Source organism: Neltuma alba, unplaced genomic scaffold (assembly GCF_004799145.2).
Source record: "Neltuma alba isolate B1F8T4 unplaced genomic scaffold, ASM479914v2 tig00010197_pilon, whole genome shotgun sequence".
NCBI classification, from domain to species: Eukaryota; Viridiplantae; Streptophyta; class Magnoliopsida; order Fabales; family Fabaceae; genus Neltuma; species Neltuma alba.
The window spans coordinates 1-9,638 of record NW_021635135.1 but is presented as its reverse complement, the minus strand read 5'-3'; the positions used below and the strand labels follow the sequence as shown (position 1 = coordinate 9,638).

The 9,638-nt window shown below is 36.4% G+C and overlaps 1 long non-coding RNA gene across 1 annotated transcript; it reads left to right on the top strand.

The window, feature by feature from the left end:
* The first annotated feature begins 1,723 nt into the window (after positions 1-1,723).
* On the top strand, positions 1,724-7,197 carry LOC114754832 (uncharacterized). The gene is made up of 3 exons (XR_003741259.1): positions 1,724-2,072; positions 2,204-2,275; positions 6,949-7,197. It is a non-coding gene; the product is annotated as an uncharacterized LOC114754832 (long non-coding RNA).
* Positions 7,198-9,638: the final 2,441 nt, after the last annotated feature.

Below are 9,638 nucleotides of genomic sequence, written 5' to 3'. Positions count from 1 at the left end.
AAGTTTAAAATTTTATTATCACCTAATTCACCTTCTTCCTAGGTGTACTACCATTCTAACAATTTTCTCCCCTATTTTTCCTTTCTCTTCTATTTTTCTTTCTCGAAAAAACTCCATTCCTCCCCATTTTCACCTTACTTTTCCTTTCTCTACCATTTTCTATCAATGACCATAAGTGAGGGGTGTAACTTATGAAGACCTTATACTTTCTCGAGTTTTAATTTATAAATATTAAAAAAACTAAATAAGTTTTTTTATTAAAATAAAATTAGTTAAATTAATTATTTCTAAAAAATATGTATGTTGATTTTTTTATGATACCCCATTCAACTGTCTACATTGAAACTACTGTGCAATTAGAATGTATATGATCAAAATGAATAGACCAAGAAAATCATATATTTGGGGATAACTCCAAAGACACTGAAGACAAAACCGACCAAAATACAAATAAAAACACAATAACACATTTTTGGGTTATTAAAAATTCAAAACACTACATCTGAAGTTTGATCTTTAATGTAAAGTTAGTTGACTAATTTGAGTAGATTAGAAAATTTAGTTCAGTTAGTTATTTGTAATAAATATGTGTTGTCTTCTATAAAATAGTTTTGCTAATTATGTATATTAATGAGAACTACCATTTAATGAAACTTTTAACATGTGCAACCACTACTATAATTATCTTAGAAAAGATGGATAAATATGAGAGCCAAAATAGTTAGGGTCTTATATTTAGGATCAAATTAAATCTTAAATTAGCTATTATATTAAGGACCGAATATAGTATATATAAAAAGGAAAGTCGACTCAAATTAATTTTTCAACATTTTTTTTAACCAATTCTGACCGATTCTTAACTTGTTTACCTTTCTTGTGATTTTGGTAAATGTTTGAACCGAACACAGATCGAATAGGCCGATTTGATTCATAACAACTAGGGGTGTTTAAGTTCTCCCATCCCAGTCCCGATCAATTTGGGATGAGACATGACAAACAAAATTTTGAGACATAATGACTATGAGAGGGGACAGGACGGGGCGCAGACCGTCCGATTTTTTTTAAAATTATTTATTAATAATTTTATTAGATTATTTAATTCTTTTTTTAAGAATAATTATCTTTACAGTGATTTTCAGCTCTCAAGTTACAATATTATCTCAATAAAATCTTCTTCTTCAATAAAATAATTAATAAAGCCATTATATAGTATTTCTTTTATGATAGTTCTTCTTTGGCAGTATTGTTTTTATACTTTTTTTACATTATACAATTGAGCTTTTTACATAATATTTTTTTTAGTGTTTTTATCTTCAGAAGTCCAATAAAAAACAAATATTTACATAAAAAAATCTAGGCCCAAATTACATCGACTTGTAAAAAAAAAAAAAAAGGGCACGTCTTGTCTCGTCTCAACCCCTATAGGGTGGGAATGGTCTCGGGACAAGACGGGATGACTAAGCCTAAAATCAGTATAATAAAAAACCTTAATCCTCATCATAATTTCCAATTTTATTTTTAATATCGCGAGTTCTCTCTATTTTTATATGTTCCCCACGAGAAATCTGTCTGTTTTTTTTTTTTGGTGGAAATCATCACTGTCAATATATGACCATAAATAAAATAGATTTTATCATGATAAGACATGCATATATATTATCATTATCATTATCAAATACCCAATTTGCATGAACGATAAAATAATTATCTTCCTCTACGGCTCTACTGCCGAAGACGAGTCTTACCGGCCTCACCGTTGTTCAGACCCTTCAGCGCCTTTCGTCTTTTTCTTTCTTTTTTGGCTCACAAACCGAACAGAAAAATTATTTTACCGAACCCTCAAAAATCCTCATAGCAGTTTATTGCAAAATCATTGCCCTGTAGCTTTTTCAATTTCTGTCTGCTACCCTGTTAATCATTCCTAAATATCTTGCTATTTGATTTTAATTTTTGTTGTTTTCCTAAATTTTCTCTGTTCCAAAATTTTGATTTTCTGTCTCGTCCGATGTGCATCTGATCCGTCGATTTGGCATCGTTGTAGTTGTTACCTTCCCTTCTCTGAGCTTTCGGAGGTTAGAACCTTTGCTCTCTGTTGTGTGCTAATTAGGGTTTGTTGGAATTTGTGAAAACTGCCATGGGCAATTGATTTATTTCATAGTCAACTTGTGTGCTTTCTTACCTTGCTTTTGCTTTGGTCGATCAGGATGTTCGCGAGATGACGAACGAAGGAAGTAATACTGAGACGTTAGCTCCTGGGGAGCCCCATTTATTCGAGGTAATGTGTGAAGTATCTTTGTCTATCTTAGTAGAATTGTGGAAATACTTTATTTCACGGTAAAGGCTGTGAGCGAAACTGCTTTCGGCATTATTGCAGGGTTTTGGGAATTGTCCTGCTAATTAGTGGATCTTTATGCTTATTTTGAACTTTTCAATTTTCACCCATATTCTATTGAGAGCTAAAATGCATTACTTCGGAAGTTTTCAATGGTTTGTATTTCTTGAAGAAATCTGTGGGACTGTTCCACAACATTGTTTAGATTATTTAGAGACCCTTTATTGTATCACTGTTCCTAAGACATTGTGTCATATATCCTGTAAATACCATCAATCCATGGTCCATGAATAGTTGTTGATTTTATTTCGAGCCACCAATATGTGTCTTGCAAAATGTTACTATGCATGTAAATGATAGCAAGTTTGTTGGCTGCAATACTTGTGCATTCTTTTCCTTCCTTTAAATTAAGGTTAAAATGTTGGTCATTGTCTCGTTCTGAAGTTATTTATAATGAGATTTCTAATTTTATATGCAATGGGGTTTCGATCAATGTGGAGTAGGAGTTGAGGCTAAGCCTTTGCATTCTTATGCACAAGGTTTTGAATTCCTTTATGAACTAGTAGTCTCTCTGGGTGGTCAACCCTTCTTAGGGAAATCTCTTGGTAGTAGGGGCTAGTCAGTAGCCTTCTCTGGGGACCTAAGGCCCTTAGAGCATTCCTATTTGTTGTGCCATTGCCTCTTCCTCTAGGACCTTAGGCATGCCACCAAAAAGTAGGAAAGAATATTACTTCCCTGTAATACTCAATATAAATATGAATATATAAAAGGTATAGGGTCCTGCGCTAGTCACAATCCTTGAACAATACGGGTCATCTTTGGCCCAATCCTGTGGTGCTAAAAAGAGGTTCTTCCTTCTCTATTCCTTCCTGTACATTTGTCCTTGGAGAACTCACTGCTTTGTGGAAGCACAGGTGTACCACTGACATGATTTGCAATCATATTTTATGGTCTAAGCAACAAGATCTGATAACAGCTGGAGTTGACCCTTACACAATTATAAAAAAGTAGTTTTGCTGATAGGGACTATTCGGGCACCCCTTTATTTTATTGTAGAAGTTTAGTGTTTATATGGAACTGAGACTGTAAACTAAGCATAATTCTGTGAAAGACCAAACTTTTAGGTCTTCTTAGTGTATTATAATTAACATCTTAAATGTCAAATCTGTGTAATATGTGTGGTTTGTTACCATCTGATTGCATGATCATCTCTTGATGATATAGTTGAGGTTCCCTGTATTTAATTTCCATATTATTTATGAAACATAGTCACACTTGCTTTTAGTCATGTTGGATGCCACAATCCCACAACACAGTAATGGGATTTGTATGGATGAGTTCAAATGAACTAGAATGGGTGATTATCTTGATGAGATAATTAAAATTCTTTCCTTTTTTTTTTTTTTTTTGGTACAAGAATGATTTGAATAATATGGTTTAACATCCATTATATCTATGTATATGTTAATGAAGATTAATAGTGTAAATCACTTAGAATATTATGACAATATTGATTAATTTTTCCTTCGACCATAAAGAAAGTTCTAAAACATTAATATTTCGATGCTGATTAATTTTTTCCTTAAACCATAAAGGAAGTTCTAAAACATTTGTGTTTTTATAAATAAACTGAATAATTTGATGCCGGAAAAGATTGATTTATTTGAATGACAGTGTACAATACGTACAGAAATAATCCTAGATTCTAGGATCTGTCCATAATTACATAATTAGAGGAGAATAAGGAAAATCAGCAAATTCGAAGTTCAAAAACAAAATCAAATCTGCCATGATTCTAGGATATTGATAGGAAATTAAATCTGATTAAATGCTACTGAATAAGGAAGGCTGAAGGCTCAAGTAGCGTCAACACTCTCTCCCTTAAGTTGGTGAATATATATCTATCATTCCTAGCTTGCTTCTGAGCTCTTCAAACTGTGATCAAGCTAGGGCTTTAGTGAATAAGTCTCCTACCTGGCAACGTGATGGCACATGTGCTAGTTCTATTATTCCAGCATCCCTTTTTTCTTTGATGAAGTGTTTGTCAATGTCTACATGTTTTGTTCGCTCATGGTGAACTGGGCTTCTTACCATAGCAATAGTAGACATACTATCATACCTCAATCTTATAGGAGCACTAAATGCAAGTTTCAATTCTCTTAGCATCCTCAATATCCACAAGCCAGTTCAGCCTTTGCACTACTTCTAGAGACAACTGTCTATTTCTTGCTTCTCCATGTCACTAGATTTCCATACACCATAGTGCACTTGTCAGGAAGATACCCAGCATGATCAGCATTGGTATATTGGTATATACTATTATTTCTTGTGATTTGCCCTTGGCAAAGTAGAGTCCTCGACCTCGAGTCATTTTTAAATAATGCAGGATCCTATATACTGCATTCATGTGTTCCTCTAGCGGCTTAGTGGTGAATCTGCTAACAACACCAACTGCATAGCTTATGTCAGGCAAGTGTGAGATAGATACAGAAGTTTTACCGCTAGTCTCTTGTACCTTTTAGCATCAAGAGGAATTGGGTCCTTTTTGGATTCTCTTCTTGCTTTTACAATCCTTTATGGTGGCTTTACCATCTTTCTCATCTTCCTCTTTATTGTCAAGTTTGCCAATAGGTGCCATTGTAGATTTTGCAGGCTTGGCTCCTAGCATTCCTGTTTCCTTCAATAGATCCAAGGTATATTTCCTTTGAGAGACAAAGTTTCCATTACGGGACCTTGCCACTTCCATACCCAAGAAGTATCTGAGACCCTCAACATCTTTAACTTCAAACTCCTTTTCTAGAGACTTTTTAAATCTGGTTATTTCATCTGCATCATCACTAGTCATAATGATATCATCAACATATACAATTAGGATAGCTATTTTACCTGTTGAATGCTTCATCGAAAGTGTGTGGTCTGCTTGGCATTGGACAAAACCTAAAGAACTCTTATGGTTTTGAATTGATTTTATTCGAATGAAGTGGTAGTGTTAGTGCTGATATGGGCCTTGGCCCAAATTAACCTAATTAGGTTTAGGTTTTATTTACTTAAGAAAATAGAAGATAGATGGCAGTAGTTTAAGTTCCCTGATTCTAGGAGATTTTATTTATTTATTTATTTTTGCATTGATTTTGTATCCTGAGTGATTCGGTCAGTTAGGGCGTATGCCTATATATGTACCTCACTCCTTTCATATCGAATAAGAACAAAATAGCATCGAATTGCACAAGGTATCAGAGCTACCATGATCTAGTTTGGATTCGGATTGGATAATGACGGTCAAGGTGGCATGAACTCCTTGGCCTTGAATACCTCTGCAACGTCGAATGATCAGGGTTCAGGCCACCAAGTGCCGAACGATGCTACCTCCTCGTCAATCACCATTCATCGGCTGAATGGTCAGAATTATCTCCAATGGGCCGCGAGTGTTCGTCTGTTTGTGACTGGAAAAGGGAAGCTGGGTTATCTCACTGGCACTGAGAAACGACCTCCGTCCTCTGACCCAAAGCTTGCAAAGTGGGAAATAGAGGATTCAATGATCCAGTCATGACTTGTAAACTCAATGACCACAGACATAAGTGCAAGCTTCTCCCTGTTCAAGTCTGCACAGAAAGTTTGGGAGGCTGCACGAGATATGTTTGCCTCCCTCAATAATCATGCTGCGATCATGGAGATTGAGGCGGCCTTGGATAAACTAAAACAAGGCACTCTAACTGTTACAGAATTCTAGACGAATCTGGTAATATTATGGCAACAACTGGATATGTATGACACGTATGAATGGGCTTGTTCTACTGACGCCCAACTCTACGCCAAAATCAAGGAGGAGAAAAGGATCTATAAGTTCTTGCTAAGTCTGAATCCTGTTTTTGATGAGATCAGGGGACGCATTATGAGCTTTGAAAAGCTTCCTTCCCTACGTGAAGTATTCTTCATGGTGAAGCAAGAAGAGAGCAGGCGAAAACTTACTACCTCTATACAACCACAATAGCTGGAGTCTGACTCTAGTGTTATGTACACTAAGGGTGGCCAGTCAAATGATGGAAAAGGGCGGAAAAATAATAGATGTTGTGATCATTGTCAAAAATCAGGACATACCAAAGAGGTATGCTGGAAGCTTCATGGGAAACCAGCAAACAGAGGCAAAGGGAAAGGTGACTCACGGGCTACCACAGCTAAAGGTGACTCTGATTATGGTAATAAACTCAGTACTGAGGAAATTGAATGTCTCCGAAGAATCCTAGAAAAATGAGACTAAAGAACAACTAGTTGCCTCCGGTAATATAGCTTACACATATAATGTCATTCTTGCTCTAAAAACTAACATTCATCATGAGAATATGTGGATAGTTGACTCTGGCGCCACAGACCATATGACCAGAAATCCAAAGTTGATTCAAAACTTAAAACCGTGCACATTCCCAATGTTTATAGAGGTAGCAGATGGAAAATTTTTAAAGGTTCATGGTATTGGTGAAGCATGTCTCTTTGAAAGCTTAATTCTCAAAACCGTCCTATATGCACCAGATTTAAAGTGTAGCTTGATACCTGTGAGCAAAGCTGCCATATTTCAACACTGTCATGTTGATTTTTTCGCTACTCAATGTTTGTTTCAGGACTTGGAGTCAGAGAAGATGATTGGCAAAGCTAGGATGCTAGAGGGATTGTACTGTGTGGATGCTCAACAATTGTGGACTCAACCAAGTGCTTCCAGTTTTGCTACTGGAAAATCTCTTCCATCTGTTCTTACTGATAAAGAAGTGTTATTATGGCATTATAGGTTAGGACATCTTAGCCCAAAGTATATGTCCAGATTGTTACCTGATTCTTTGAATAAAAATTTTTCATCTCTATCCTGTGAAGTTTGCCAATCGTTTAAGCATACTAAAGGTGTCTACACACCCCACTCTCATCAATTCACTTAACCTTCTTCTTTCATTCACAGTGACATTTGGGGTCCCACTCGAACTCCCTCTCTAACACATGCTAAATGGTTTGTCACGTTCATTGATGATTACACACGCTTAGCTTGGGTGTTTCTAATGAAAGATAAATCTGAGTTACCTGAAAAATTAATAAATTTTCACAAACTGATCTCAAATCAGTTCCATTCCTCTATTCAAATCCTTCGGAGTGATAATGGGAGAGAATATATGGGAACATATCTACAAACCTACCTCAAACAACATGGGATTGTTCATCAAACGAGCTGTGTGAATTCCCCACATCAAAATGGCACAGCGGAAAGGAAAAACTGTCACCTTCTTGAGGTAACTAGATCCGTAATACTGACACAGTGTTCCAAAATACTACTAGGGGCAAGCCATACTCACTGCTGCGCATTTAATAAACCGTCTTCCTTCCAAAACACTAAATTTTGATACCCCTCTCCAAACCCTAGCTAAAACCTATGCAAATTCCTACCTTCACACTCAGATTCCACCTAAAATTTTTGGGTGCATTGCTTATGTTCACAATGATAATGGAGGTAACCTAGACCTTAGACCCTTCAAGTGTATTTTTCTTGGATACTCATCCACCCAAAAAGGCTACAAGTGTTATTTCCCGCCCTTAAAGAAATATTTTGTGACCATGAATGTAACTTTTGATGAAAACCAAAGTTATCATCCAAAAACACCCATTTAGGGGGAGAGTAGTGAGGAATAGGAGTTTCTTCAACCCAAAGATACTATATCAACCACTCCTACTTGTACTACCCCTGTTTTAACAGCCTCACCATTTCCATCTCAACCAATACCAGAACCACCACCAGAACTCCTTGAAAACTCAAATTCTAATTTGGATAGCAGGCATAACAACACAGAAACAAGTGATACAGATGCAGAGTGTGGTGAGTTGGAAATAAATAATGCATATATCGATGCAGACTATGGAGGTTTTCTCCTTAATTGAAGATCAACTTCAGGCTACTGCACTATGGTTTGGGGAAATCTTGTAACTTGAAGAAGCAAAAACAATCGGTGGTATCTAGGAGTAGTGAGTCAGAACTTCGTGCACTTGCTCACGGAGTATGTGAAGGGCTATGGCTACTCAGAGTGTTGAAGGAGCTACAACTTGTGCCTAGCAATCCGATCAGGCCAAGATGCGATAGTATGTTAGCTATTGGGATGGTCAGGAATCCTATTCATCATGAAAGGACAAAACATGTGGACATAGACAAGCACTTCATCAAAGAAAGGATGGATGCAAAAATAATTGATCTTTCGCATGTTCCATCACACAGACAAGTAGCAGATTTCTTCACCAAAGCATTACCAAGGCCCTAGTTTGATGAGCTCAAAAGCAAGTTGGGAACGAAGGATATTTACTCACCAGCTTGAGGGGGAGTGTTAGAGCCGATATGGGCCTTGGCCTAAATTAACCTAATTAGGTTTAGGTTTTATTTACTTAAGAAAATAGAAGATAGACGGCAATAGTTTAAGTTCCCTGATTCTAGGAGATTTTATTTTATTTTATTTGTTTCATTGGTTCTGTATCCTGAGTGATTTGGTTAGTTAGGGCGCATGCCTATATATGTACCTCACTGTTTTTCATATCGAATAAGAACAAAATAGCATCGAATTGCACAAGTAGAATATAAATAGGTTACAGTAGCCCCATCTAGATGAGGGTAAAAGGTCGAAATCTTAGGGATAGGCTGAAATCCTAGGAAAATAAAAAAATACTAGTTTGAATGATAAACAGAATAATATCCCGAAATCCTAGATTACATCTGAAACTTAAATTGCAATAACTAACCTAATTAGGGTTTTAGGTGGCAACACTAATGAGGGTTAGGGTTTTGAGGCCCACGGCCCATCTTTACTAACACTCCCCCTCAAGCTGGCAAGTAGATATCCAACTTGCCTAGCTTGTCTCTGAAGTTTTCAAACTTGGGCCATTCCAAAGGCTTTGTAAGAACATCAACTACTTGAAATGAGTTTTTTATGTGTGAAAGATCAATAATATTTGATTCAATCTTCTCCTTTATGAGGTGTCTATCAATGTCCACGTGTTTATTCCTGTCATGATGAACTAGGTTGTGAATCATCTGAATTGCCGACATGCTGTCACACAATCAGTGTTTATTAGGTCGCTAAAGGTTGCCTTTTCTTAAATCATGTAAAATCATTCAATATCAATAACGGCAACCTTGTTTTTAACAGCAGCAAACATATCTTTGGCTGCATCCCATACTTCTCGTGTTGTTGGAAAGAAGGAGAAGTGTGCACCAATTTTTGTAGTCATAGAGTTAATAAGCCATGTTTGCACATTGAGTTCTAAGCTTCCCAATTTGCATATTTTT